The sequence below is a fragment of the Bos grunniens genome, chromosome X (assembly GCF_055505025.1).
Source record: "Bos grunniens cultivar Pamir isolate PY7600 chromosome X, Bosgru_T2T1.0, whole genome shotgun sequence".
NCBI lineage: Eukaryota > Metazoa > Chordata > Mammalia > Artiodactyla > Bovidae > Bos > Bos grunniens.
Genome location: NC_141194.1, coordinates 139,523,186 through 139,550,545, shown reverse-complemented (window position 1 = coordinate 139,550,545; position 27,360 = coordinate 139,523,186). Strand labels below are relative to the sequence as shown.

The 27,360-nt window shown below is 39.2% G+C and overlaps 1 long non-coding RNA gene across 7 annotated transcripts in view; it reads right to left on the bottom strand.

Moving 5' to 3' along the window:
• The window catches only part of LOC147341493 (uncharacterized), a 323,003-nt gene that overhangs the window by 237,600 nt on the left and 58,043 nt on the right, over positions 1-27,360 (bottom strand). For all 7 annotated transcript variants that reach the window (XR_015159461.1, XR_015159463.1, XR_015159464.1 and 4 more), the window contains one exon: positions 18,800-18,970. This is a non-coding gene — a long non-coding RNA (uncharacterized LOC147341493). The remainder of the gene's footprint in view (positions 1-18,799; positions 18,971-27,360) is intronic.

Here is a 27,360-nt window from a genome sequence, read left to right as displayed (position 1 = left end):
CCCTTCCGAAAGAAAATGACTGATGAAATATTAATAAAGATTACTAACAAAGTAAGCACTATGACTAAGGTTGTAGATAGCTGTGGGATCTAAATGGTGAACAAATTTATTCAGCAACAGGGCACGTTATTCAGATGTTCTAAAGCAGATGACACCACCTCTATAAACTACAGGGGGCATTGGGGCTGAGGCAGCATGGGAGTGTAGGAGGAGGGGACGTTTGAAAGAAAGGAGTTAGTTATTTGCATTAAATAGTAGGCAAAAAGGGGGATTTCAATGAAAAGCTCATAGCACATACATAGAGTAGCATGGAGGTTTTCACTTCCCCTCAAAATTGTTACATTTCCCTGGTCTTGCCATTTTGACCAAAGAGGTCATACATGTTCCTCAACACCAGGTTGCAGTGCTGAGGCTTTCAGATCATATGGACATGTGACTGGCTAAAGTGGATTTTTTTAATTAAAAAAATCAAATAGTGAGACTTGGACATTTTCAGTGACAGGTGAAACAATGCATTAATAAATCCGAGCCAATTTTACCCATTTTCATGGATTTTTGTTTTAGATTGTCTTATCTTGGTTTTCTATAACAAAATGCAGTTGTGTGTGTGTGTGTGTGTGTGGTAGTAGCTCAGTTGTGTCCAACTCTTTGCGGCCTCACGTGCTGTAGCCCACCAGGCCCCTCTGCTCATGGGATTCTCCAGGCAAGAATACTGGAATGGGTTGCCATTCTCTTCCCCAGGGGATATTCCTGACCCAGGGACTGAACCAAGGTCTCCCACATTGCAGGCAGATTCCTTACCATCTGAGCCACCAGTTACTAGGTAGCTTAAATGACAGGCATTTATTTTCTCACAGCTTGGGAGGCTGGAAGTCTGAGATCAGGGTAGCAGCACAGTCAGGCTCTGGTGAGAGCCCTCTTAATGACTTGCAGACAACTACTTTCTCACTGTGTACTCACACAGTCTTTTCTCGGTGCATGTGTGTGGATAAAAGGAGCTCTGATATCTCTTCCCCTTCTTATAAGGACACTGGTTTCATTATGGGGTCCCAACTCTCAAGACCTCATTAAACCTAATCACCTCCCAAAGGTCCCATCCCTGATATCATCATATTGCTGGTTATGGCTTCAACATATAAATTGGGGCACACAAACACTCAGTCCATAACAGAGACTTAGCTGGTGACACTCTTGGTGAAATGCCAGAAGGGAACCATTGTCTCTTACATGTAGAATCCACACATGTCCCATCTTTCACAACCTTCTCTTAACTCAAGGGTAATTTATCCTGCCTAGGCAGAGAGAGACTGAGATTGAAAGAGAGAGAGAGAAAGGAAGGGAAGAGTATGAGAGAGCAAACAAGTGAGCTAGCTCTAAGCAGGGTAGCAATCATGTTCAAAAAGCTGGGCACTTATATTTCATAAGTATACCCAGAGCAGCCACTGCATGTCCTGTCTGGTAACAAAGGCTTAGGGGTGAGGGAGGGCTACCTATGCATCCGTGGTATCTCAGTCCATTTGGGCTGCCATAACAAAATACCAGATTGGTGGCTTATAAACAACAGAAATTTATTTCTCACAACTCTGTAGTCTGGGAAGCCCAAGATCATGGCACTGGCAGATTTTCTGTGTGGTGAGAGCCCGCTTCCTGCTTCAAACAGCATCTTATTGCTATGTTCTCATGTGGCAGGAGGTGTGAGGGAGGTCTCTGGGTCTCTTTTATAAGGTACTAATCCAATTCTTGTGGTTTAATAACCTCCAAAAAGTCCCATCGACTAATGTCATCACACTGGGTATTAGGTTTCAACATATGAATTTTGGTGGAGGATAAACATTCAGTCTATAGCACATAGTATTCAAGCTGTGCTTCCTTCCTTCTTTACTTCTAGGAAAGTTATCTCATTTTCATTATTCCAACTCCACTGTATAATAAATAGAACATGAACCAATGGAGAGATTCTTCCAATGAGTACATTTCAACATAATTAGGGAAATAAAATGGGAGAGTATACATTAATCAGGAGATATACCCCCTGAGGCCTTCAGTGCCTTAGTCAAGGTCAACGAATGAGCTGCCAAAAAATCTAAAGAATAATCCAGGTTGCCTGAGTCCTAGCAGAGTTCCTTTCTTCAAAAGCATACTGCTGAGATTCCTGCATGGTCCAGTGGTTAGGACTCTGTGCTCCCAATTCAGGGGGCACAGGTTCGATCCCTGGTTGGGGAACTAGATCCCACATGCTGCAACTAAGATCCAGCACAGTCAAATAAAAATAAATAAATAAGTAAATAAATAAAGCATACTGCTGACCTGAAAACTTAAGAGACTCCTAAGACCTCCTTTGATAGGTATTCTCCTATAGGCTAGAAAGGTTACTAAGGTCATTTTTATAAAGGAAAGGGAATTAAAGAATGATATGACTGCTGCAATTTCCCAAAGATTTATAGTTCAGTAATATCTGTCACAGGGAAGAACTCATAGAACAAGGGACACAGGGGAGAATCCACTGGGTAGAGTGAGGCCATCCTGAATTCAAATTTTTCGAAGGAAAAAGAGAACTTCAATAATTACATAAAGGATGTTAGAGGATTGTTTGGGGTACTGTTATATAGTACCAGTAGATTAAGAAAGCCAAAATAATAGGCATTCTTCAAGACTCTGAGAGTTTAATAAGGAGGGAGACCCAAGGTATCAAGTACACATCCAAAAGACCAACTGAGCTTCATTGTAAAATAATTAACTGCTATTAGTAAACACACTAAATAGATATGCTTAGAATTCTATTGCTTTTACATAAAACCACAAGCCTTCCAGAGAACCTTTCATTCAATTAAACTATTGACTTGGGTTGGGACCCTGTTAGGCTATGCAGTTCATATACATTGGCAAAATTCAAGCACTGTTTTTCTTTTATCGACAAACACTAAAGACTAATGAATTAAGGGGCGCACCAGTTCAAACAAACAGGAAGAATGTCAACATCAGAGGTTTAAATATGATTCTAATTGATGAATTTAGTAATTATTTTCCTCGGTTAAAGATATTAAGTCAAGCCTGGCATTTATAAAATAATAAGATAGAGGTATACAAAATATAAAACTTATTCTCAACACACACAAGAACATTAGACTTCCAGCAACTTCAACCTGGAACCTAGAAATAGAGAAACAAACAAACCAAAAAAAAAAAAAGAAAGAAAGAAACCTGAAGTAATTCACATGCTGCTGCTGCTGCTGCTAAGTCACTTCAGTCGTCTCCGACTCTGTGCGACCCCATAGACCGCAGCCCACCAGGCCCCCCCGTCCCTGGGATTCTCCAGGCAAGAACACTGGAGTGGGTTGCCATTTCCTTCTCCAATGCATGAAAGTGCAAAGTCAAAGTCAAGTCACTCAGTCATGTCAAACTCTTTGAGACCCCATGGACTGCAGCCTACCAGGCTCCTCCGCCCATGGGATTTTCCAGGCAAGAGTACTGGAGTGGGGTGCCATTGCCTTCTCCGAAGTAGTTCACATAAATCCCATGAATTAAAATTAAGTAAAGCCCAAGTATTTTGGCCCATATAATAAGTATTTCGTCCTTTGCTCAGATTCATATATGAATACATCTAGATTGATATATAGATGTCAATGTATCTTTGTATAAAAAAAAATAAGCTCATCTCATTCGCCAATCTATAGAAGACTAGAAGCAGCAAATCAGAAGCTACAAGCAAGCAAAGAAAGTTGTCATTTCAGGCTGACATATCACAATGAAAACTGACATACATTCTTGTAGCAAACAAGAGGATAAAACTTCTAAGACTATATCCAAGCAATTTAAAATACTGAAATGTGGAGCTCTTTGGAGTATGGATGACCTGTCTCAATAAATACCAAGGGCATGATGTGCATGTCCTGATATTTAATGGTTATATTGATCTGTTTCTTCAGTCATCAAGCAAATTTTTTATATTATGTTGATTTTATTACCTTGGATGTGAATTTACATAAAATATATTTCATTTCTTGCTGCCTTTCTAAATATTTCAGTTCTTAAAATACAGTTCTAAGGTTTTTATTTTTTCTATTTTTTAACTTTACAATATTGTATTGGTTTTGCCATATATCACCATGAATCCACCACAGGTATACATGTAAGGTTTTTAAAATTAACATGTTTAGAATACCTCTGTTGATGATACTGGTATTAGTCACAGTAACATGGCCCTTCACAACCAGTTTATTATAAAGTAATACAGACCTCTTGCTTCTGCAGTTTCCTAATGCCATTTATTTAATGCTAGTTATACCATAACTCATGACACTACATCATCCATCCTGCCTCTTCTAAATACTGGTGTAAAGTGACTCTTTAAATTTGTTACTGTTCTCTATATATGATGACCACAAATACAAGTCTTCTCTGGGGTATGCAGAGAAATGTGAGCAAGAATTGCTTTGCTGGTCATATTAAATTCATCATTTAAATTGTTATAGTATAAATATAGAAATACATCTTTCAATCATGGATTCTTTTGAACTCTTCAGGCCATAATCACCACCAATAAAATCCATCAGAAAATCCTTAAAAGTCTCCCTCCAAAATATATCCAAAATCGAACCACTCTTCTCTATCTCAATTTCTACAATCCTAATCCAAGCCACCATCTCTTTTCACTTAGGATTCAGGCACTCAGTAACCCATAACAGATTTCCTCAATTCTCATTCATATTCTGTCTTATACAGCAGTCTGAGTTATGTTCTTGAAAGAGATCAGGCCACATCCTTGCTTAAAACAATGTAGTGGCTTCCCATCATAATCGGAATGAAATTCAGATTCTTAACACTGTACAAAAGAAAGGCGCTCATGATCTGCTCTTGCCTACTTCCCTAACTTAATTTCCCACCTACCCCTTGCACACTATGCTCCCTAAATATTTATTGTACAGACTACCACAGGGCCCTTGTACTCTCTACAAATCAATCTCTAACATAATCCCGTTTCTTTTCTTCATAGCACTCATAACTTACTGAAATTATCTTACTTATTAAGCTGTTTACTGTTTGTTTCCTTTCTTTTCCACTAGATGTAAGGCCCTTGAAAGCAGGAATGTTATCTGGCATGCCCACTGTGGTATTCACTTGAAATAGTGAATACCACTTTAATTAGATCCAAAGACTGAGGCCAGTTATTCCTCCTGAGGCTTAAAATCTACTTAGAGAAAGATGGAATACATTAAGGGTAAGGCAATAGAGTCCTCGTTTAGGAACTGATTATTTGAAATAGACTGAAAGTGATAAAAGATGTCAGAAAAGACTAAGATTAGTATAGCCAAGAGTCTTAAAGGTAGATATTACAGAGGAGCTAGATTAAGTGCCTTCATCTCAAAGATCCCAGACAAATCTACAAGTTAAAAGTAGTATATAAATGTGTGGAATCATTATTTTGTATCCGGACAAAATTTACTCTGTATCAATAACTCAAGCAAAAACCTCCCAGATTTTGATTCTTGCTATATAGCATTTCTAATCAGTGCCGATCAATGTTTCCTGGGCAGAGGTGGGGGGATCATAATTCAAGTACTTATATTCTAAACTTTATCAATTTGCAAAAAAAAGACCACTTCAAAAATAGATTTTCATCTTCCCACCAGACTCTCAGAAGTGACTGTGAACTACGGAGTGACCCTCGATAACTTCAGTGTCCAATATGCTACAATTAAAATGTGCTCTTAATTATATTCAGATTTGTGAGAGAGGGCCATGAAATTTTAGAGAGAAAATGATGCTGTCATTAACATGCAAACCAGTCCTGTAGTTTGTACCAGTCTGTGCAAAAGACGTGTGCTGCAAATGCATAGAGAATGAGCCATCAGTTGGATTGTGTGGGCTGCTCACAACAGGAGACAGAGTTGTAAAGATCTAAGGGAACTTTTTATAAGTCTGATCAGGCAAGAAAGATCATAGAAGCAATAGAATAAATTGATCTGGTGTCCATGCTGCCAGAAACAAAGACCAAGGACAAGGTCAGAAAACATGAGAAAGAAGAGAGAGAGAAAAAAAAAAAAAAAAGATTCTGGGGCTCAGATTCAAATTGACAGAAGCAATGACAATGGGAGAAGATGTATACTTGCACTAAGAAAGCTGAGAATTATGATTTTTCTTGTGATTTGGCTCAGAACATATCAATGTTTCTCATGAGGTATTTATGCTGGGTTGTACATTCATATGAATTATGTATGCTGAAAATTTCTAATCTTAGGTGGTGGGAACAATGATTAACTCATGGTCCTGAAACAAGAAACAGACCTATTCTTGAAGCCTTCAGGCTGTTTGGGGTGATGACTTTGGGATGAAGGGTGCCATCTCACCAGACCAAGACTTGTCTGACTTCCCAAACTAGGACAGCCCATGTACTGAGGTATTTTTAAACAAATATATTGAAGTGTTTAATATGATTTCAAATAGTATAATAAGCACTCATCACTTTTATAAAGAAGAAAATACTAAATGTCACTAATCTCATCACCTGGAGATAAGCACTGACAATTGGTATATTTCCTTTCATTTTCTTTTTGTTCCTGGTTTCTTCTTGCTCCTGGTTGTTTTTTGTATGTGTGTGTGTGCCCTATATCATCCAATCTGGAACACAAAATAAGGTTATATCTCTTCTGATATTTGAAGTAATATAAGTCTGAATCTCATCCCACAAATTTCAATCAGTCCTTTTGTTCTCTTAGACAGTTCTTTCCTCAATATTCCTCAGAATTCTTATTCTGAGGGCATAATACTTTCATTGACTACTTGATCCATACTGCATACAATGAAAGGCAGGTAATTTTCCAAATGGAAAACAAATTGCTATTAAAAAAAAAATAGATGAATACTGAGTGGCCCGTGGGTGGTCAGAACAAATGTGTACTATATTTCCATGGGTTCTCAAGCATTGTATTTTGGGGGTATCACACTGCCTTCATCTGAAGAACTGAAGTGAATCATACAAATAAAACAAATCCTAAGCACATTTTAGCCTCTCCTTTTGCCTCTTTTGGGAATACATCTTTAAGCATATTTTTTTCCTCCTGATTTTAATTATTTTCTTAAACTACAATTTAAAAATAAACTAGGGCTTGAGCTAGTCTCACTTCAGATGCCTTTTTGAATCATTAACCACCTTATTTTGCATTTGTTTTTGACCATTCATTCATTTCCATGGTGATTTAGAATAGCAGCTGAAAGGAAGAAGAAAACAGATTAAAAAAAAAAAAAAAACTGTCCTCTTAAGCAAGAATAGGAGTGAGGACAGAAAGCAGGGAAGTAGACTTACATAAGTATCATTCAGGATATGTAATCCATTATGTTGATAACAATCAAGGCACTTTACTGGCTGCTGCTTCTACTTATGCTAATGATGCCACTATTGAATTGCTATGTTTTGAGGGAAGTAAAATGGTGTATGTTGGACAAGTGCCAGATCTTCAGTGTGATGGATTGTGGATGCGTTATAGACTTCAGGCGGGATTTAGAGCATCTTCACATTTAGAGTATATACCCAGCTGGTGACCATCTCATGTTAATACTTTGGAGTTTGGGGTGTACCAAATCCAACCAGGCTAGAGCAAAATTGTGAAATCGGTAACATATCATTGCAGAGTCCCCTATCTTTGCTTCCATATAGCTACCCTACCTTGTGGTATGCCAAAGAACTTAATAATGTGCTCATAATTAGTGGGGTTCCTTAGTACAGTATTGGAACTAAATATGTCCCACACTCTTGAATTTTCATCATTTGTCCCCTTACAAACATTTCTATCCAGATTTCATTCTCTGTGATTCCCAAAGCAAATGGAGGATATTTCCATAAAAACAGAGAAATGCTACACGGCAACATTTTGATAGGGGTGTTTAAGATCTAGCCCAATCATCTTCAACTATTTCTTAATCTCAAAATACTCAAAGAACATTTTATGGATTCGCTAGTACTATGAATGTGGACTGCCAGGTTTAATTGAAAAATTTGTAATAATTTTTATGGACTTGGAAATTTTTCTGATGAAAAAATAACACATGATCTTTGTAAAAGGAAAAGGGGGTGGAATGCATAAAGTATAAGGAAAAAGATTATTTATATCTCATCACCTGAAAGTAGCCAATGTTGGCATATATTCTTCAAAACTACATTGCTTGGATTAAGAAGCATCTGAAACTCACATGAATGCTGTAGAGAGTAAGTAACTGAATAATACAATTAAAGCATCTAGCATGATGCTTGTCACACAGAAGACTTTATATAAAAACAAACAATAATCTTTCAATTTCACATTTTATGTCTCATTTGATTCCCCATGCCATTGCCCTATTGTAAATGATATCCACAATGTCACAAACAATGTTTGTGTCATCACAAAATTTATATGCTGAAATTCTTATCCCCACTGTGATGGCATTTTAGGAGGTGGGGTCTTTGAGAGGTGACTGGGTCATGAGAGCAGAGCCCTCATGAATGGAATTAGTGCCCTTTTAAGAGAGACCCCACAGAGCTCTGTGGTCCTTTCCTCCATCTGAGGACACAGTGAGAAAAGAGCATCTATAAACCAGTAAGCAGGCTCTCTCCAGACACTGAATCTGCCAGCCCCTTGATCTTGGACTTCCCAGCCTACAGAACTGAGAAATAAATGTTTTTGGTTCAAACTAGCCAGTCTATGGTGGTTTTGTTATAGCACTCCGAATGGGCTAAGACAAGCAGTATATTAGAATTATTTTTCTCAAGATAATTCTTACTAAGAATAGAGATTTCCAGGCCCTGAGTACCTGAAAATTTTCTAGTCAGTAGATCTGAATAGAAAACTGGCATATTATATTTGCCGATAGTTTGACACGTTAATTGGGTGCACGGATTTGAGAAGCTACGCTTTATGGATACCACTCAATGAGCATACAAAGGGCATGCCCCAAACCTTCTCCTGAGCATACTGATAAAAATTCAAAACATCTCACTGCAAGATAGGTGATTCTAAGCCATCTTGATGCACAGCCCTGAGAATCTTTGTCCTCCACCACTATGATGTCTTTCTGTTGTATGCTTATGCCCTAGTATGTGCTGTATTATCTTCCATCCACAAGTTTCAGTTCATGCTTTTCACTAGCAGCTTCAGGAGAGCACATTTACATTCTTGATATCTTTTGTGTCACCTCACATTACTTAGCATAATGTGTTGCACCCAGCCACAGATCAGTCAATATTATTGACTCACCAAATGATGAATTTGAAGCAACCAATCAATACTACATTAGTCCTAAGGGAAAAGAATATGGAATGCACTTGTTTTGAACAACCTCCATTTGCCCATTGTTGCTTGAACAACCATTTCCCTCTGGGCAGAGTGAGGAACAGCTCCCTCTATCTTCTATCCAATTCATCCTTCTCCAGCCCCTCCTGACTATAGTCCATAAGTCTCTGGCGGACATTTTTTTAAAAAATGAATACAGCATGAGTTATTGCCAAAATTCACAGAAATGTGCCTAAAACCTAATCTGGCCTGTTCTTGGTGGCTCTGGTTAATTCACCATAATTCTTTTACTACTCTCTTCTAGAAGCTTGGAAATGACGAAATATCAGAACTTCCTTAAGCTGCCAATTCTTTTACTAGAGTTGTTATCAGTGTGATGGTCAAACTGCCTAGAGTAAAATGTTCACTCTTATCATTGTCGAACTTGGGGCAAGGTTCTTACCTTCTCTATGGGTTGGTTTTCTCATCTATTAAAAAAATATGGGGGCACACTATCAGTATCCATCCCACAGTGTTTTGTGAGAATTATATTTTATAATGCTCATAAAGAAATTAGCACCATGACTGACACACGATAATCACTCTGCAAATGTTAAGAGAGGACAAAGTTATTAATAACAGTGTCAGAACTCTGAGAAGAAATAGGCCAGTGTCAGGACCATGGGAACCAAGAACTCATGCACGGCTGTTCTGACAACAGAGGTCAGGATGGGGAGCAGGTACTAAATCTGAGGCACTGAGCACTGAAAGGGGAACCTGATAAAAAAGTGAGGGCCTGGATTTGCCATGAGTTTCTTACATACTTTCAGCATGGACCCACTGGTGCAAGCTGTAAGTGATTACTCCAGCTATGTGGAAGTGTTTCCTTCCCAGGATGTTTTGTAAGAAATTCTGGATTGCTGGTGTTTAACTGATTAAAAAACACTGACCTGATTTGATTTTTTTACTCCCAAAGTAGCAAACTGTACATTAAGTGGCTAATTAGCTTGCCCTGTGTGGATGTAAAAGGAGAGAAGGCAGCTACAATAAAACAATAGTGGCAGAACCACAGCTTGAATCTTCCCCACCACTGGGGTCAATGTCACTTTGTAGCATCTCTGTTGACAACAGCTCTGTTATAGTCTGAAATGAGTAATGTCAACCATGGATCCTCCAGGTTGTATCCCTACACTCTCGAGAGCACATAGATCCCCACTTCCATCTTTGAAAGCATTGTGAAGAAGGATGTGTTAAGTGACCTTATTGTGGTCATGATTTCACAAAATACACATGTATCAAATCATCACATTGTACACCTTAAATTTATACAATGTTATATGTCAATTATACCTCAATAAATTTGGAAGTAAAGAACTGTATAGTAGGTAGTGCATGGGCCTCTCAGCCCCAAGGAGCACTTTTCCCCTCAGGCTGGAACAGAACCTACTTTTCTGTGGGAATTTGAGAACTTACATTTTTTCCCTTTTTTACTCAGGAAGCAAAAATATTGAAGAATACTGTAAATGTTGGAAACAACATTGCAGTGTGAATCTCTTGCCCTGTACAGCAGACTTTTGTGACCCTGATCACCCACTGTTGTCCATGCTATAGTTCCAGAATCACAGCCCAGGAAGCATTCTGGACAATTTTATTATCTTTCCACTAGGCAGAACATTTTCTCTGTGACTGTCTTGCTGCCCCAGTCATGTGGATTAGACTAGACTCTCTTCACCTCTCTGCAGGAACAGGCACTGGGAATCTTGTAGCTCCATTAATAATTTATCCTCATCCTATTTCTCTCCCACTCCTTTCCTCACTGCTGCCAACATACACTAAAAATTTTCTCCATGATGTTACTTATGCTATTTCCTCCCCCAGAGATGCACTCCCTCCTCCTCACTGCCTCTTCAAATTCTACTCATCTTTCAACACCCAGCTCAACTTCTACCTCACTAATTAAGCCTCTTCTGCAGTGCTAGCACACATTCGCACATTGCTCTTAATTTCTTCTGAGTTGACATGATAGTGTAAGTCAGTCATTAAGTCAAGTGTTCATTTTTTAAGAAAATGCCTATATGTTACTAGTGGTAACATTTTATATACAAACACAATTCTGGAGTTTGGGGCATGAGCTAAAATATCTGGAAGGGAACTTTATATTCAATACGTCTTTTATATTTCCTACAGCACTTTTCACAGATTCTCTAAACATATAAAGACTTTCACCTCCCTGAAAGTGAAAGTCTGCTGAAATTGAAAGTTGCTCAGTCATGTCTGACTCTTTGTGACCCCATGGACTATACAGTCCTTGGAATTCTCCAGGCCAGAATACTGGAGTGGGTAGCCTATCCCTCCACCAGTGGATCTTCCTGACCCAGGAATTGAACCTGGGTCTCCTGCATTGCAGGTGGATTCTTTACCAGCTGAGCTACTAATAGTCAGATTATCTTTGTCCAGTACCTATTAATCTTTGTCTCCTATAAGATTTCTTCTCCTAATAAATATCTAATATTCATTTTATCTCTAATTTTTAAAAAGACAAAAAGCATAAGAGAAGAGGTAATATCACATTTAAGATAAAAGAAAAAATATAAAAGAAAATCAAGTTGCAAACATTCTCTTACTGAAATTAAAAGACGCTTGCTCCTTGGAAGAAAAGCTATGACAAACTTAGACAACATATTAAAAAGCAGAGACATCACTTTGCAGACAAAAGTCCATATAGGCAAAGGTATGGTTTTTCCAGTAGTCATGTATGGATGTGAGAGGTGGACTATAAAGAAAGCTGAGTGCCAAAGAATTGATGCTTTTGAACTGTGATGTTGGATAAGACTCTTGAGAGTCACTTGAACTGCAAGGAGATCCAACCAGTCAATCCTAAAGGAAATGAGTCCTGAATATTTATTGGAAGGACTGATGCTAAAGCTGAAACTCCAATACTTTGGCTACCTGATGCAAAGAGGCGACTCATTGGAAAAAAAAAAACCCTGATGCTGGAAAGGTTGAGGGCAAGAGGAGAAGAGGATGGCACAGGATGAGATGGTTGGATGGCAATACCGACTCAATGGACATGAGTTTGAGCAAACTCTGGGAGATAGTGAAGGACAGGGAAGCCTGGCACGCTGCAGTCCATGGGGTCTCAGAGAGTCAGATACGGTTTAGCAACTGAATAACAGCAAACTCATTTTCTTTCCAATTTTTAAAAAGAAGAAAAGTATAAGAGAAGAGAGGAGCCAGTATTACATTTAAGACAAAATAATACAAAAATAAGAAAAAAAGTTTTAAACATTCCTTATTACTTCTTTGCCAGCAAAACTGATTCTAGACCACACTTACCAGTCTTACTATTGAACCCTAACCAGAGCAGAACCTGCTGTTCTGATTATGTTTGGCTCAGCAAATGAGATAAAAAGTCATGAATTAGCATCCATTGGGAACTTTCCAGACTCTAAATATTCTATGTGAATTTACTTCTTTAAGCAACAATCCAATGAAGAGAATTTTATTCCCATTTTACAGACAAAGAAAGAGAGACCCAGGTGTAACTTACTCTTATTTGCAGTAAGTATTTTGCAGAGCCACAATTCAAAACCTGCTCTGGTTTTATTCCAGTCTCCATATTCATAATTATGCTGTGTTCTTTCTTTCTCTGGGCTGGCTGAGGGCTTGACTAGATGGATTTACTTTCTGTATATAATCAGGGCTAGGGAAAGCAAGATCTTAACACAGTTATGTGATGCCTATGTATTTATTAATACCGCTACTTTAATACAGCAGAAAAAGCTACTGTTCATGAGGCATCACATATGGCATAAAAATTATGGACTTAGAAGTCAGATAAGCTGGTTCACTAACTCTGCCACTAATTAACTGTGTGATTTAACCTCTTTTAGCTTCAGAATATTTTTTCCCATCTGAAAAATGAGGGAAATGAAGTAGGTTATCTGTATTCTAATATTCTATGATTTAAATATCAAAATTATTACTCTAAAATAAAAGAGACAGTTGCATAAGGATCTGCAATTAAACCAAAGAAAAAAATCTGGCTCAATAGATTTAAATATATGTGTTAAGCTAAATTTAGTGTTCCAGCACTCACAGAAAATTTTGTCTTGCAAGTTAATACAGAAATTGGTGTGAATGGTAAAGTTTTCCTGTCTTAAAGAGGAAAATATCTCATTATCCTATCACCAAAACAAAGTCCGCAGTGAAAAAGGCCAGAAATGTTATAGGAATCCACATTCACAACTTGAGTAAATGAGGCCATGGTATAGAAAGTAGAGTAACTCCACCGGTCTCAGAAGTTTGAGCTGAGACTGCATCATGAATAAAATATGAGGTCATAATACGCACTTTAGTGTTTCAGCCTTCCTCAGCCTTCCAATAGAAGAAAAGCATTTTGTCTAAACCTCTCTGTGTTGATTCTGGTTGTTTATTTATGCTTATTGTGTCTGAACATTTAGACTCTTGGGGAACAAGTTCTTTAGGAAGAAAAAAGTAATTTATAGCCAGGTTTATAGTCAGATGTCTTAAAATATGATTCAATGTGACTTCTTTTGTAGTTTGATACCACAGTAAACCTAAATCACACTGCTTTCTTAGTGACAAAAATATTAAGTCACAATGTTTTGTTAACTGCTGACCTAATATTTGATGGGGATGAAATGAAGATTGGGGTTCCATAGACAGGAAGAATAACTTTCTCTGCATTTGATTCATGGTTGATTAGAAGTTGGTATAACTACTCAATACCTTTCATTTTCAAGGATCTGAGTTTGAAATTTGTGAATGACAGAAGACTTTAATTGGGCAATTTCATAAAATGTGAATACTACCTAACATTCAAAGGCATATGGAAAGGGAGCCCAGCAGACTTATTTAAATACAAGTTTTGGATATGTTTAAGGGTGATGTATTTATCATTGTGTGTGTATGCATGAATATAAAAGTAAAAGAGAAAAGGAAGAAGGAGAAGAGGAAAAAGAGAGGGAACCACAAAAATACCATCTACTAGATTCCGTTGCAAAGCATGTTCAATATCAGATTCAGCTTTGGGGCTGTGGCAGATAATTTTTTTTAATCCCATAGTCAATTACTTGACTTCTTTCTAATATATTTTGTTCACTAAAATTTTCCTAGGCCCAGGAAATAAATTACAACAGGTCTAAGTCAGTTACAGCAATCCAGTTCCCCTTTCCCAGTGAATGGACTAGTTGGGGACATATGATGCAATTCTGACTAATAGAATACACAAGAGAGTCTGCTGGGAGCTTCAAGAAAAGATTTTCCTCCTCTAGAATCTATCAGCAAGCTTAGATCTATCATGATTCATCTCCTGACCGGGCATATTTTAGCTTTAGCAAAATCCAGCCTTTTGTTTCCATGTGTTCCTTTCTGCTTTGAACATTCAGTCACCTAGTGACCACAAGGGAAGGACAAAAAAGAATTCCAGAGATGCCTGCCCAGTGCCCTGACATCATTTGCTCTGTTGAATTAATCCTATCATCAACTTCCTCAGGATTTCCGCTCTAGAGAACACTAAATGTTCTTATGGTCAAAACCACTGTTAATCTGTTTTTCTGTTACTTGTGCCATGCATGCATGCTAAGTTGCTCCAGTTGTGTGCGGGTCTCTGTAACCCCATGGACTGTAGCCCGCCAGACTCCTCTGTCCATGGGGATTCTCCAGGCAAGAATACTGGAGTGGGTTGTCATGCTCTTCTCCAGGGGGTCTTTTTGACCCAGAGATTGAACCCATGTCTGTTATGTCTCCTGCTGGAACCACTTCTAAATAGTTGAAATAAAATCAAACATCCAGAGTCTCTTATACTGGAGAACACATAAACTTCCAAATCTGGCTCTGTTTCCTAACTTATCTCAAACTTCAGTTCAGTTCAGTCATTCAGTCGTGTCCAACTCTTTACGATCCCATGGACTGCAGCACGCTGGGCCTCCCTGTCCATCACCAACTCCCACAGTTTACTCAAACTCATGTCCATTAAGTTGGTGATGCCATCCAACCATCTCATCCTCTGTCATCCCCTTCTCCTCCTGCTTTCAATCTTTCCCAGCATCAGGGTCTTTTCTAACAAGTCAGTTATTCTCATCAGGTGGCTGAAGTATTGGAATTTCAGCTTCAGCATCAGTCCTTCCAATGGATATTCAGGACTGATTTCCTTTAGGATGGACTGGTTGGATCTCCTTGATCCAACTCTCAAGAGTCTACCCAGACTCTTCAAGAGTCTTCTCCAAGAGTCTTCTCCAACATCACAGTTCAAAAGCATCAGTTCTTCAATGCTCAGCATTCTTTATATTCCAACTCTCACATCCATACATGACTACTGGAAAAACCATAGCTTTGACTAGATGGACCTTTGTTGGCAACGTAATCTCTCTGCTTTTTAATATGCTGTATAGGTTGGTCATAACTTTTCTTCCAAGGAGCAAGCATCTTTTAGTTTCATGGCTGCAATAACCATCTGCATTGATTTTGGAGCCCCCCAAAATAAAGCCTGTCACTGTTTCCCCATTACCATGAAGTGATGGGACCAGATGCCATGATCTTAGTTTTCTGAATGTTGAGCTTTAAGTCAACTTTTTCATTCTCTTCTTTCATTTTCATTAAGAGTCTCTTTAGTTTTTCTTCATTTTCTGCCATAAGGGTGGTGTCATCTGCATATCTGAGGTTATCAATATTTCTCCTGGCAATCTTGATCCCAGCTTGTGCTTCATTCATCCTGCCATTTCGCATGATGTACTCTGCATATAAGTTAAATAAGCAGGGTGACAATATACAGCCTTGATGTATTTCTTTCCCTATTTGGAACCAGCCTGTTGTTCCATGTCCAGTTCTATCTGTTGCTTCCTGACCTGCATACAGATTTCTCAAACTTCAACTTGGCCTTAAAGTGTTCCTACTCTTTTTTTCCCCCCTACTCTTGATCATGTCATCCTCTGTCTTTCCAGACCAGCCCCAAGTACTGATCAGACACAGTGGCACTTGACTATACAGAGAGGTGTGTTTTTATTTCTGTCTTTAAAATCTATGTCACATTTCCAAAAAGACTGTGGACACACTGTGGCAATGTTTGGCTTTTATACCCAACACAGTGTCTAGTTAAGAGAGTAAAGTTTCTACTTGTTGAATTGACTTATAGTCCTTTTCTCTGTCTTATTCATGCTACAGATGCTGAAACTCAATTTTTTCCTTCAAGATGGCTGCTAGTGGGAACATGATCTTTTCCATCAGGTTCTAGAGAGAGAGTCTTCCACTCCTTTTCCCATTCCCTTTCATGTAAATAGATGTTAAATGAATAAGAGCATCACAACTGAAAGTATTTTTATCATCTCAGGCCTCTGATTTTCCAAAGTGAATGTGTCATTTTTGTACCTCATGTTATTTTTGTATGTAACAGCCCAAGCAGCTTTAAAATGTCATCAAAGAAGGGGTATATCAGTGGATATTTTTGTGATCCAAATAATGGTAGAACAACAATGCCAAGTCAATTTAAAAGTCTTGAATAAAGTCAATGTTACTATTATAAAAATAATAGCAGAGCCCTGAGGATTATGAAGACAACATTTTGAGTAGCTGTTTGTACTTTTCCTTGGTGTTAGGCCATAGGTTAATTAAGCAATCATGCAAGTAAAAATAAGTAAAATAAGAAATACATACACAGCTTCTACAGATCACAACACTCTCAAGAGTCAAACAAAAGATGAAGTTAGAATTGAGCGTTTAGTCTCCTGGTTGACTCATACAAATTTTATTTCCTTAAAAACATCCAAGTTTTACAACTACATAGTGAAAGAAAGTGTTAGTTGCTCGGTCATGTATGACCGCTTTGTGACCCCATGAACTATAGCCTGCTAGGTTCCTCTGTCCATGGGATTTTTCCAGGCAAAAATACTGGAGTGGGTTGCCATTCCCTTCTCCAGGGGATATATCTTCCCAACCCAGAGATTGAACCTGGGTCTCCTGCATTGCAAGCAGATTCTTTACCATCTGAACTACCAGGGAATCCTGGTTTTGCAACTATATAGATGACCCAAATATATATCTTCAATTGAAACACTGAATTCCTGGCTTCCCACATAAGTACATCTTCTGGTTTTCTATTTCTATTACTATAAATCAGGTACAAGTTTCTCCTCCAAATCATCAGCAAACTCAAGTGGACTCATTTGAAAAATGATGTATCATCCTCACCAATAGATGGCTTGAGTCCATGACTTCTAAAGGCCTTCATTTTACTTGTGATTCTTTCCTATCCATTCCATTCCTTTCACTGTGGTCATTATATTTTATGTGAAAGAGTCAAAGATAATGTCTTTCTTTGAGCAATTCTAAGATGAATGTCAGGAAAAACAGGCAATTAGAATTTTAGCACCTGCACAATTCAATTCCAAAGCACTTTAAACAACAGTGCTAAATTCACTATACAAAAGCAAATGTTTATCTTAAATATGGTTTAATCCTCTTTTCCAGGAAGCTTACATAACAAAAAATACAGCTGGAGGCTATAGTGACCCATTTATAACCATAGTTGGATTTGTTACCAGGGAACCTGTCAAAATCAGCTTAGTTTGTTTGAATGGCTCATTCTGGCTCTCTGTGCCTTTCTTCTCATTTGATTTTAGGATCTCAAACTGGTTTAGTGATGCCAGCTAGGGGAAATGGTTTTCTTTGACTCTGCCAACTCGGCAGGACTAGAATAAATGGAATAAATGGCTATCCACATATTGCAGTGTTTCAGGGGTTGTTCATTTGTTTCTTCCTCTCCACAGTGTTCTCTTTACCAGGAGGGATGGCTTTAGATTCTCTCCCCAAACTTGTCGCTCTGGGATAAAACAAATCATATGATAGGCTACATATGATATGCAAACAGGGCTTCCTTAATGGCTCAGATGGTAAACAACCTGCCTGCAATGCAGAATACCCAGGTTTGATCCCTGGGTCAGGAAGATTCCCTGGAAGGGAACAGCTACCAACTCCAGTGTTCCTGCCTGGAGAATTCCATGGACAGAGGAGCCTGGTGGGCTACAGTCCATGGGATTGCAAAGAGTCAAACATGACTTATATCTTTCTTTTAGGGAATAAGTCAATGTGCTAGACTGATTATATGTGACTAGGAGAAAGGGAAAGAGGGCAAGTTAGTGTAAAATAATCAAATGCCAGTAACCAAGCAAATGTAAGTAGCCACATTTTGCCCCCTGCTTAGAAGGAGGAAAGGGTGGAGTCAAATTAGCCATGGCAAATACTGCTTTCATCTTTGTTCTTCAAAATTGGTATCCTTACACTCCTTGCTCGTGATTCATTCTCTTATTTATTAAACAGGGCCTCCAGTGACAACCTGCTATATTAGTTTTCTATTGCTGGCTATAAATTATCACAAATTTATAGGCTAAAAACAACTTTCATTTTATAGCCCTGTTCTGTATGTCAGAGGTTCAGGCAGATTTGACCAGGTTCTCTATTCTGGGCCTCATAAGGCTGAAATCAAGGTGTATTGATCTGAATGGGCTCTTTCCTCAGATGTATGGGGAAAAACTCACCTCCAGGCTCATTTAGATTGTTAACAGAATCCAGTCCCTTGTGGCTGTGGACTAAAGTTTCCATTTTCTTGAAGCCTCGCATGGGATGGTGATCCTCTCACATGCTCCTCTCCATTTCAAAACCAGCAGCAACATGTACTTGGAACCTCTGGCTTCCTCTTCAGCTATCAGCTTGAAAAGAGTATGTTTATAAAAGGAGACATCATGTTATTAGGTTAGACATCCATATAATCTCCCTTTTGCTATATAATTTGCAAAGCATACAAATTGGTACATCCTAAATGAGCCAGGGGGCAACATCAGGAAACTCTCAGATATTGCTAATGAGAATGCTATAGAATATGGTAGCTTTGGAAAACCAAGAAACTGGAAAAACTTGGTGGTTTCCTACAAAGCCAAACATAAACTTATCATTTGATTCAGAAATCATATCCCTAGGTATTTACTCACCTGATTTGAAAACTTATATTCAGAGAAAACCTCTACACGAATGTTTCCAGCAGGTTTATTAGTAATTACCAAATTCTGAAAGAAACCAAGATGTGCTCCAATAGGTAAATAATAAGCAAACTGTGACTTTCCTGGTGGCTCAGACGGTAAAGCGTCTGCCTACAATGCAGGAGACCTGGGTTCGATCCCTGGGTCGGGAAGATCCTCTGGAGAAGAAAATGGCAACCCACTCCAATACTCTTGCCTGGAAAATCCCATGGGCCCATACAATGGAATTCTACTTAGTGATAAGCAGGAATGTACTATCAATCCACACAACAATATGAATGGACATTAAATGTATATTGCCAAGTGAAAGAAGCCTGTCTGAAGAGGCCTCATACTGTTTAACTTCATTTACATGACATTCTGGACAGTGAACACATCAGTGGTCCTCAGGGGTTTATGCGGGAATGACAGTCAATAACATGGTAAAACTATTCTGAATAGTCCTTTAATGGTAGATGTATGGCACTATGCATTTGTCAAAACCCATAGAATTTTACAACACAAAAAGTGAACCTTAATGTAGACAAATCTTAAAAAGAATTTAAGAGGGTAGGAATACAAGGAAGGACTCACACTCTGATCAGAGAATCTAACTGTATTATAAATATGATATAACTTCACTGAAGGGGGTGGGGGGGGCAAAGTGCTGACCTAAGTTACTTTGAAAATGAGTAAAGTATGTAAGACTAAAAGCAAACGGGGGAGGGGGTGGGAGGAGGTCCTAAGATGGCAGAGGAATAGGATGGGGAGAAAACTTTCTCCCCCACAAATTCATTGAAAGAACATTTGAATGCTGAGCAAACTCCACAAAACAACTTCTGAATGCTGGCAGAGGACACCAGGCACCCAGAAAGGCAGCCTATTGTCTTTCAATGGAGGTAGGAAAAAATATAAAAGATAAAAAGAGAGACAAAAGAGTTAGGGACAGAGACCCATCCCAGGAGGGAGTTGTAAAAGAAGAGGTTTCCAAACATCAGGAAACCCTTTCACCGGCAGGTCTGTGGGGAGTTTTGGAATCTCAGAGGGCAATATAACCGGAAGGAAAAATAAATAAATAAATAAATAAAACCCACAGATTACATGCCTAATGGCAACTCCATTATTGGAGTAGTAGCCCAGACTCCGCCCAGTCTGGGCAGAGAAGTAGCCTAGACACTTGCATCCACCACCAGCAACTGGGGGCTGAACAGGGAGGCATGGGCTGCATTGCTTAGGGTAAGGACCAGGCCTGAATGCCCTGAGGGCAATCTGAGGGAGCTAACGTGAGATAGCAACCCAAACTGTGGGATAGCCAGAGAGAGAGAAGAAAAAGAGAGAGAAACAGAGAAATTTCCCACAAAAAGCCCTAACCTAAGGCACTGCCAGGCCACTCACAGAACAAAGGACTGAGTGAATACCAGAGGAGAGCTGGCCAGCAGCGGACCGGCCCATCCCCCACCAGAGGCAGGGAAGCAGGCAGGCAACAGCCAGAGTTGGAAAGCGGCAATCTCGGCCCCAGAGATGGCATCCTCTACCAAACTGTGAGCAGACTCCCAGTGGCTAACCAAGTCTTCATGGGATCCTAGATGGTTGACATCCGCCAGGAAGGTCACAGCCAGAGATTAGCTCCCCAGAAGAGACACACAGCACACCTGAGATGGCGCTCCTGCTGCATACTCAGGAAACCTAGCGGCTGGGACCAGGGAGGCAGTAAGACACACTGCACCTGGGGAGTGTGTGCTCACCAAGCACCTGGTCGCCTAAGCTGCTTGGACCTGTAAAGGGCACAAAATGCAGGCCCAACTGAGTCTGCACCTTTGTGGAGTACCCAAGAACCTGAACCTGAGCGGCTTAGACCTGGGAAGTGCACGCAACCCAGGGCCCACTTTAGACAGTTCCCCTGCAGAGCAACCTGGAGCCTGAGCAGTGTAGACTAGGAAAGCACACACACCATGAGCAGGGGCAAACCCAGTGTGACCAAGACACTGTGAGCACTCCCCACACATGCCAGTGGTATTTGTTTGCAGTGTTCCTCCCTCCCCACAGCAGGATTGAACAAGTGAGCCTAAATAAGTGACCACCTTTGCCCCCTTGTGTCAGGGTGGAAATTAGACACTGAAGAGACTTGCAAACAGAAGAAGCCAAAATAAACAGAGGGAACTGCTTTGGAAGTGACAGGTGCAACAGATTAAAACCTTGTAGTTAGCACCGACTACATTGGAAGGGGCCTATAGATCTTGAGAAGTATAAGCTGGAACAAGAAACTATCTGAAACTGAACTGACCCCACACTGCCAGCAACAGCTCCAGAGAGAGTCCTAGATATGTTTTTACTATTATCATTTAATTTTTTTTTAAATTTTAAGTCCTCTATCACTTCTTTAATTTTCATTTTTAACCTACTATTACCTTGCAAAAAAAAGACCCTATTTTTAAAGCAAACTTCATATATATTTTTTATATTTTTTGTGATTTTGTTTTGTTTTCTTAATATTGTATTTCTGAGAGTCCAACCTCTATGCTAGATTTTTAATCTTTGCTTTTGGGTATTTGTTATCAGTTTTGTACCTTTAAGAATTAAATCTGCAGTACCCCTTTTTACTTAGGAGTGTGATTACTGGCTTGATTGCCCTCTCCCCCTTCTGACTCTCCTTTTTCTCCCCTAGGCACCTCTATCTCCTCCCTCCCCCTTCTCTTGTCTACCCAACTCTGTGAATCTCTTTGGGTATTCTGGGCTGTGGAGAACACTTAGGGAACTGATTACTGGCTAGATCTGTCTCTAACTCCTTTTGACCACCCCCACTTCTCCTCCTGGTCACCTCTATCTCTACCTCACTCTTCTCTTCTCTATGCAATTCCATTAACCTTTCTGGGTGTTCCAGACTGTGGAGAGCACATAGGGATTTGATAACCGGCTAGATTGCTCTCACCCCTTTTGATTCCCCCTCTTCTCCTCCTGGTCACCTCTATCTCCCTCCTTCCTCTTCTCTTCTCCATGTAACTCAGCAAACCTTTCTGGGTGAAGACACAAATAGATGGAGAAATATACCATATTCATGGATTGGAAGAATCAATATAGTGAAAATGAGTATACTACCCAAAGCAATCTATAGATTCAATGCAATCTGTATCAAGCTACCAATGGTATTTTTCAGAGAACTAGAACAAATAATTTCACAATTTGTATGGAAATACAAAAAAACCTCGAATAGCCAAAGCAATCTTGAGAAAGAAGAATGGAACTGGAGGAATCAACCTGCCTGACTTCAGACTATACTGCAAACCTACAGTCATCAAGACAGTATGTTACTGGCAAAAAGACAGAAATATAGATCACTGGAACAAAATAGAAAGCCCAGAGATAAATCCATACACCTATGGACACCTTATCTTTGACAAAGGAGGCAAGAATATACAATGGAGAAAAGACAATCTCTTTAACAAGTGGTGCTGGGAAAACTGCTCAACCACTTGTAAAAGAATGAAACCAGAACACTTTCTAATACCACACACAAAAATAAACTCAAAATGGATTAAAGATCTAAAAGTTTAAGACCAGAAACTATAAAACTCCTAGAGGAAAACAGGCAAAACACTCTCTGACATACATCACAGCAGGATCCTCTATGACCCACCTCCCAGAGTAATGGAAATAAAAGCAAAAATAAACAAATGGGACCTAATGAAACTTAAAAGCTTTTGCACAATGAAGGAAACTATAAGCAAGGTGAAAAGACAGCCTGCAGAATGAGAGAAAATAATAGCAACCAAAGCAACGGACAAAGAATTAATCTCAAAAATATACAGGCAACTCCTGCAGCTCAATTCCAGAAAAATAAACGACCCAGTCAAAAAATGGGCCAAAGAACAAAACAGATATTTCTCCTAAGAAGACATACAGATGGCTAACAAATGCATGAAAAGATGCTCAACATCATTCATTATCAGAGAAATGCAAATCACAACCACAGTGAGGTACCATCTCATGCCAGTCAGAATGGCTGCTATCCAAAAGTCTACAAGCAATAAATGCTCGAGAGGGTGTGGGAAAAGGGAACCCTCTTACACTCTTGGTGGGAATGCAATCTAGTACAGCCACTATGGAAAACAGTGTGGAGATTCCTTAAAAACTAGAAATAGAACTGCCATATGACCTAGCAATCCCACTGCTGGGCATATACACCAAGGAAACCAGAATTGAAAGAGACACGTGTACCCCATGACCTAGCAATCCCACTGCTGGGCATATACACCAAGGAAACCAGAATTGAAAGAGACAGGTGTACCCCAATGCTCATCACAGCAGTGTTTATAATCGCCAGGACATGGAAGCAACATAGATGTCCATTGGAAGATGAATGGATAAGAAAGCTGTGGTACATATACACAATGGAGTATTACTCAGCCATTAAAAAGAAAACATTTGAATCAGTTCTAATGAGGTGGATGATACCGGAGCCTATTATACAGAGTGAAGTAAGCCAGAAAGAAAAACACCAATACAGTATACTAACACATATATATGGAATTTAGAAAGATGGTAACGATGACCCTGTATGTGAGACAGAAAAAGAGACACAAATGTATAGAACAGTCTTTTGGACTCTGTGGGAGAAGACAAGGATGGGATGATTTGAGAGAATAGCATTGAAGCATATATATTATCATATGTGAAACAGATCACCAGTCCAGGATCGATGCATGAGACAGGGTGCTAAGGGCTGGTGCACTGGGCTGACCCTGAGGGATGGGATGGAGAGGGAGGTGGGAGGGGGTTCAGGATGGGGAACACATGTACACCCATGGCTGATCCATGTCAATATATGGCAAAAACGATTACAATATTGTAAAGTAATTAGCCTCCAATTAAAATATTTTTAAAAAAGAAAAGGGAACTGTATATGACCACTGTTCTCTACTCAGTATAGCTTTATCCCCTGTGAGTAAAGACTAGCAATTTTGATAGTGTTATACTGCAGATTGAATGATTAGGTAAAAGGATGGTGGGTAGCAAAAACTAGGTTCCTCATTGTTGTAGGAGTTTCCAGATAAGTAATAGGAAGAGGCTAGAATGATGTATGTGGTAATGAATTAGAGTTAGAGATATCGATATGAAATCACATGTAGTGTGATTTTAATACAGATAAAAAAAAGTACACATAGAAATATTTATACTTATGTGTATATATACAGCATGGTGTACACACATTTATTTCCTTGCAATGGTAGCAAAGAGGACCTATAAGCAATTAACCTCAGTAGCAACGAGCATAGCTAGCATCAAGACTTTGGTTTCCGTGGAAGTAAGTAAAGACCAACCAAATGAGAACTGGCAGAGGTTATTTATTCAGAGCTTGCTAGGGAGTCAACCCCATCACTTGCCTTTTGGCAGAGGCTCAAAGGCGGGCAGAGGAGTAGGAATGATTTATAGTAGAAAAAGGGAAAGCTTCAGCTGTGCCCTAACTGGAGGCTGTTGTCATGGGGAAGATATATACAGGCAGCCTAACCAGAAGTATATGTGATTAGTTAACTGTGCATAACCACAGTTTGTTCTCTCTGGATGTTTCTAAGCTGGAAACATGGAAAAAAATTACAGAAGTTGTCAGTTATTAACTGAGCCCTGGCCATTTTTCAGCTCATCTTTACAGGGGTTATTATGGCTTCCTGAGCTGGTTTCTAGAGATAGTGGTCTGACTTCCTACAAGTCTAACTTGTAGATAGGCTGGCTTCTGGGCTGGTTACTATAGATAATGCGTTGTTTGGGGGGGCTTGCTGGGACAGGTCAGAGTTCCATTTTTATATATGGTGTGGTATCATATCTTGGTATACGCTTATTCGCTCAGTGTCCAACTCTTTGCAACCCCATGGACTGCAGCCCACCAGGCTCCTCTGTCCATGGGATTATCCAGGCAAGAATACTGGAGTGGGTTCCCATGTCCTCCTCCAGGGGACCTTCCCAAGCCAGGATTGAACCCATGTCTCCTGTGTCTCCTGCATTAGCAGGCAGGTTCTTTACCTGCTGAGCCATTTGGGAAGCCCATCTCTTCATATACTAAGTCATTAATTTTCAATACCAGTCTGTAATAAAAAGAATTAAAACTCCTTGGGCTGACAACTGATTACAGGACTGGGGCAAGAAATACAGAAAACAAACCTGGAGCATATTCTAGTGCTAGAAACTAAGGGAATGCTGAGGAGGATGAAGAGAAAGAGGAGGACGATGAAGATGATAATAATCCCATAATGATGGTAATGTGTCAAAGGGACACAGCCAAGTGTAGCAGTGTCCAATGGCTAAAGCTGAAATAATTTGAGCAAAATATTTGATAAAAATAAGTATTAAAATAGATATCCATATGACCTCATGCTAATCATAAGAAGAAAAATGGACAAATGCCAATTAAACAAATTCTACAAAATACCTGACTGATATTCCTCAAAACTGGGCAGGTCACCAAAAACAAGAAAAGTCTGAGAAACTGTCACAACCAAGAAGACCTTAAGGAGACCTGATAACTAAATGCAATGTGAGATCCTGGATAGGAGCCTGTCTTGAGAAAAGGGACATTAGATAAAATCTAAGAAATCTAAGGACTTTAGTTAATAATAATGCATCAGTGTTGGTTTTATGAGTAATGATAAACATACTATACTAATGTAAGATGTTAACAATTAAGGGATACTGGGCGTGGGATATATGAGAACTCTCTGTACTGTATTTACAATTTTTCTGTAAGTTGAAAGCTATTCTAAAATAAAAAGTTTATTTAAAGCACACACTGTGGGCTATATTGAGAGGATAAACAAAATAGCTTGCTGCGCTCTAGAGTGCTACCTCTGATATAACATGATCCCTGAGGAAGCAGGAACTTGGTTGGATTTCTCCAGGGTCAGCAGGAGCTTAGATACTATAGAGTGGGTCTACTGAATACCTGAGGCAGGGGAGATGAATAAAGCCCTTTGGGAGGGACCCCACTCACTGCTGAGGTGAGACTGAGCAGTACACAGAGTGGGAGAGGGTGGGGAAATGAGATTTTTTTAGTACAATAGTGCATAGCAGTCTAGCAGACTACTTCTAAGCAGTTCAGATGTGACCAGAAGCTGCCTTTGGAGCCTTGTGGAGTAGATTTTGTGTGTCCTGGTCAATGTGGAATTGTACCTTGCAAGGGACTACATCTGACAGATAGCACTTGGAGCTTTGCAAACAAAAATTTTAAATATTAGTTTTTTAGTTAAAATGCCACAGAATAAAAGAAGATGGATTGAGGGAGACCATTCTCAGCCTATGCAGCCACAGTGTCCCCTTTGAGGGTGTAGCTCAGTGGTAGAGCTCATGCTTAGCATGTGCGAGGCCCCATGTTCAATACCCAGCATCTCCAACTGGAACTTCTGTGGAGGAGGAAACAGCAACTCACTTCAGTATTCTTGCCTGGAGAATCCCATGGACAGAGGAGCCTGGTGGGTTATTAAGAGTCGGACATGACTGAAGCGACTTAACATAACATTCCCACATTGGCATTAACTGTATGCATATGTATATAAAATACATACACATGTGTGTATATATATATATACATGTATATATATACACACACATATATAAAAATATACACACATGTGTATATATATATATATACACACGTATATATATATATATATACACATGTATATATATACACATGTATATATATATATATACACACACACACACATATATATATAATCAAGTATATATATATATATATAATCAAGACTATATATATGGGTATATAGAATCAAGAGAGAGGTGTGTGTGTGTGTGTGTATACACAGAGATATCTATCTATCTATCTAGATAGATAGATAGATATACATCTTTGCCTTGATTAATAATTTGAGAATAAAAATGATAACGCAGGATAAATTATTTTTGTGAACTAGAAAGAATGCACAGTTCTTAGGAAATTTTTTTTTCCAAGATACACCCAGGATAACTGCCTAGTGGAGAAACAGATACAGTGAGGGGAAGGAAGAGAGACCTGGTAGAAGAAAATTAATCAACTTCACCTTTGGGGGATTAAGTCCTCCTTAGAGAAATCAGTCTCA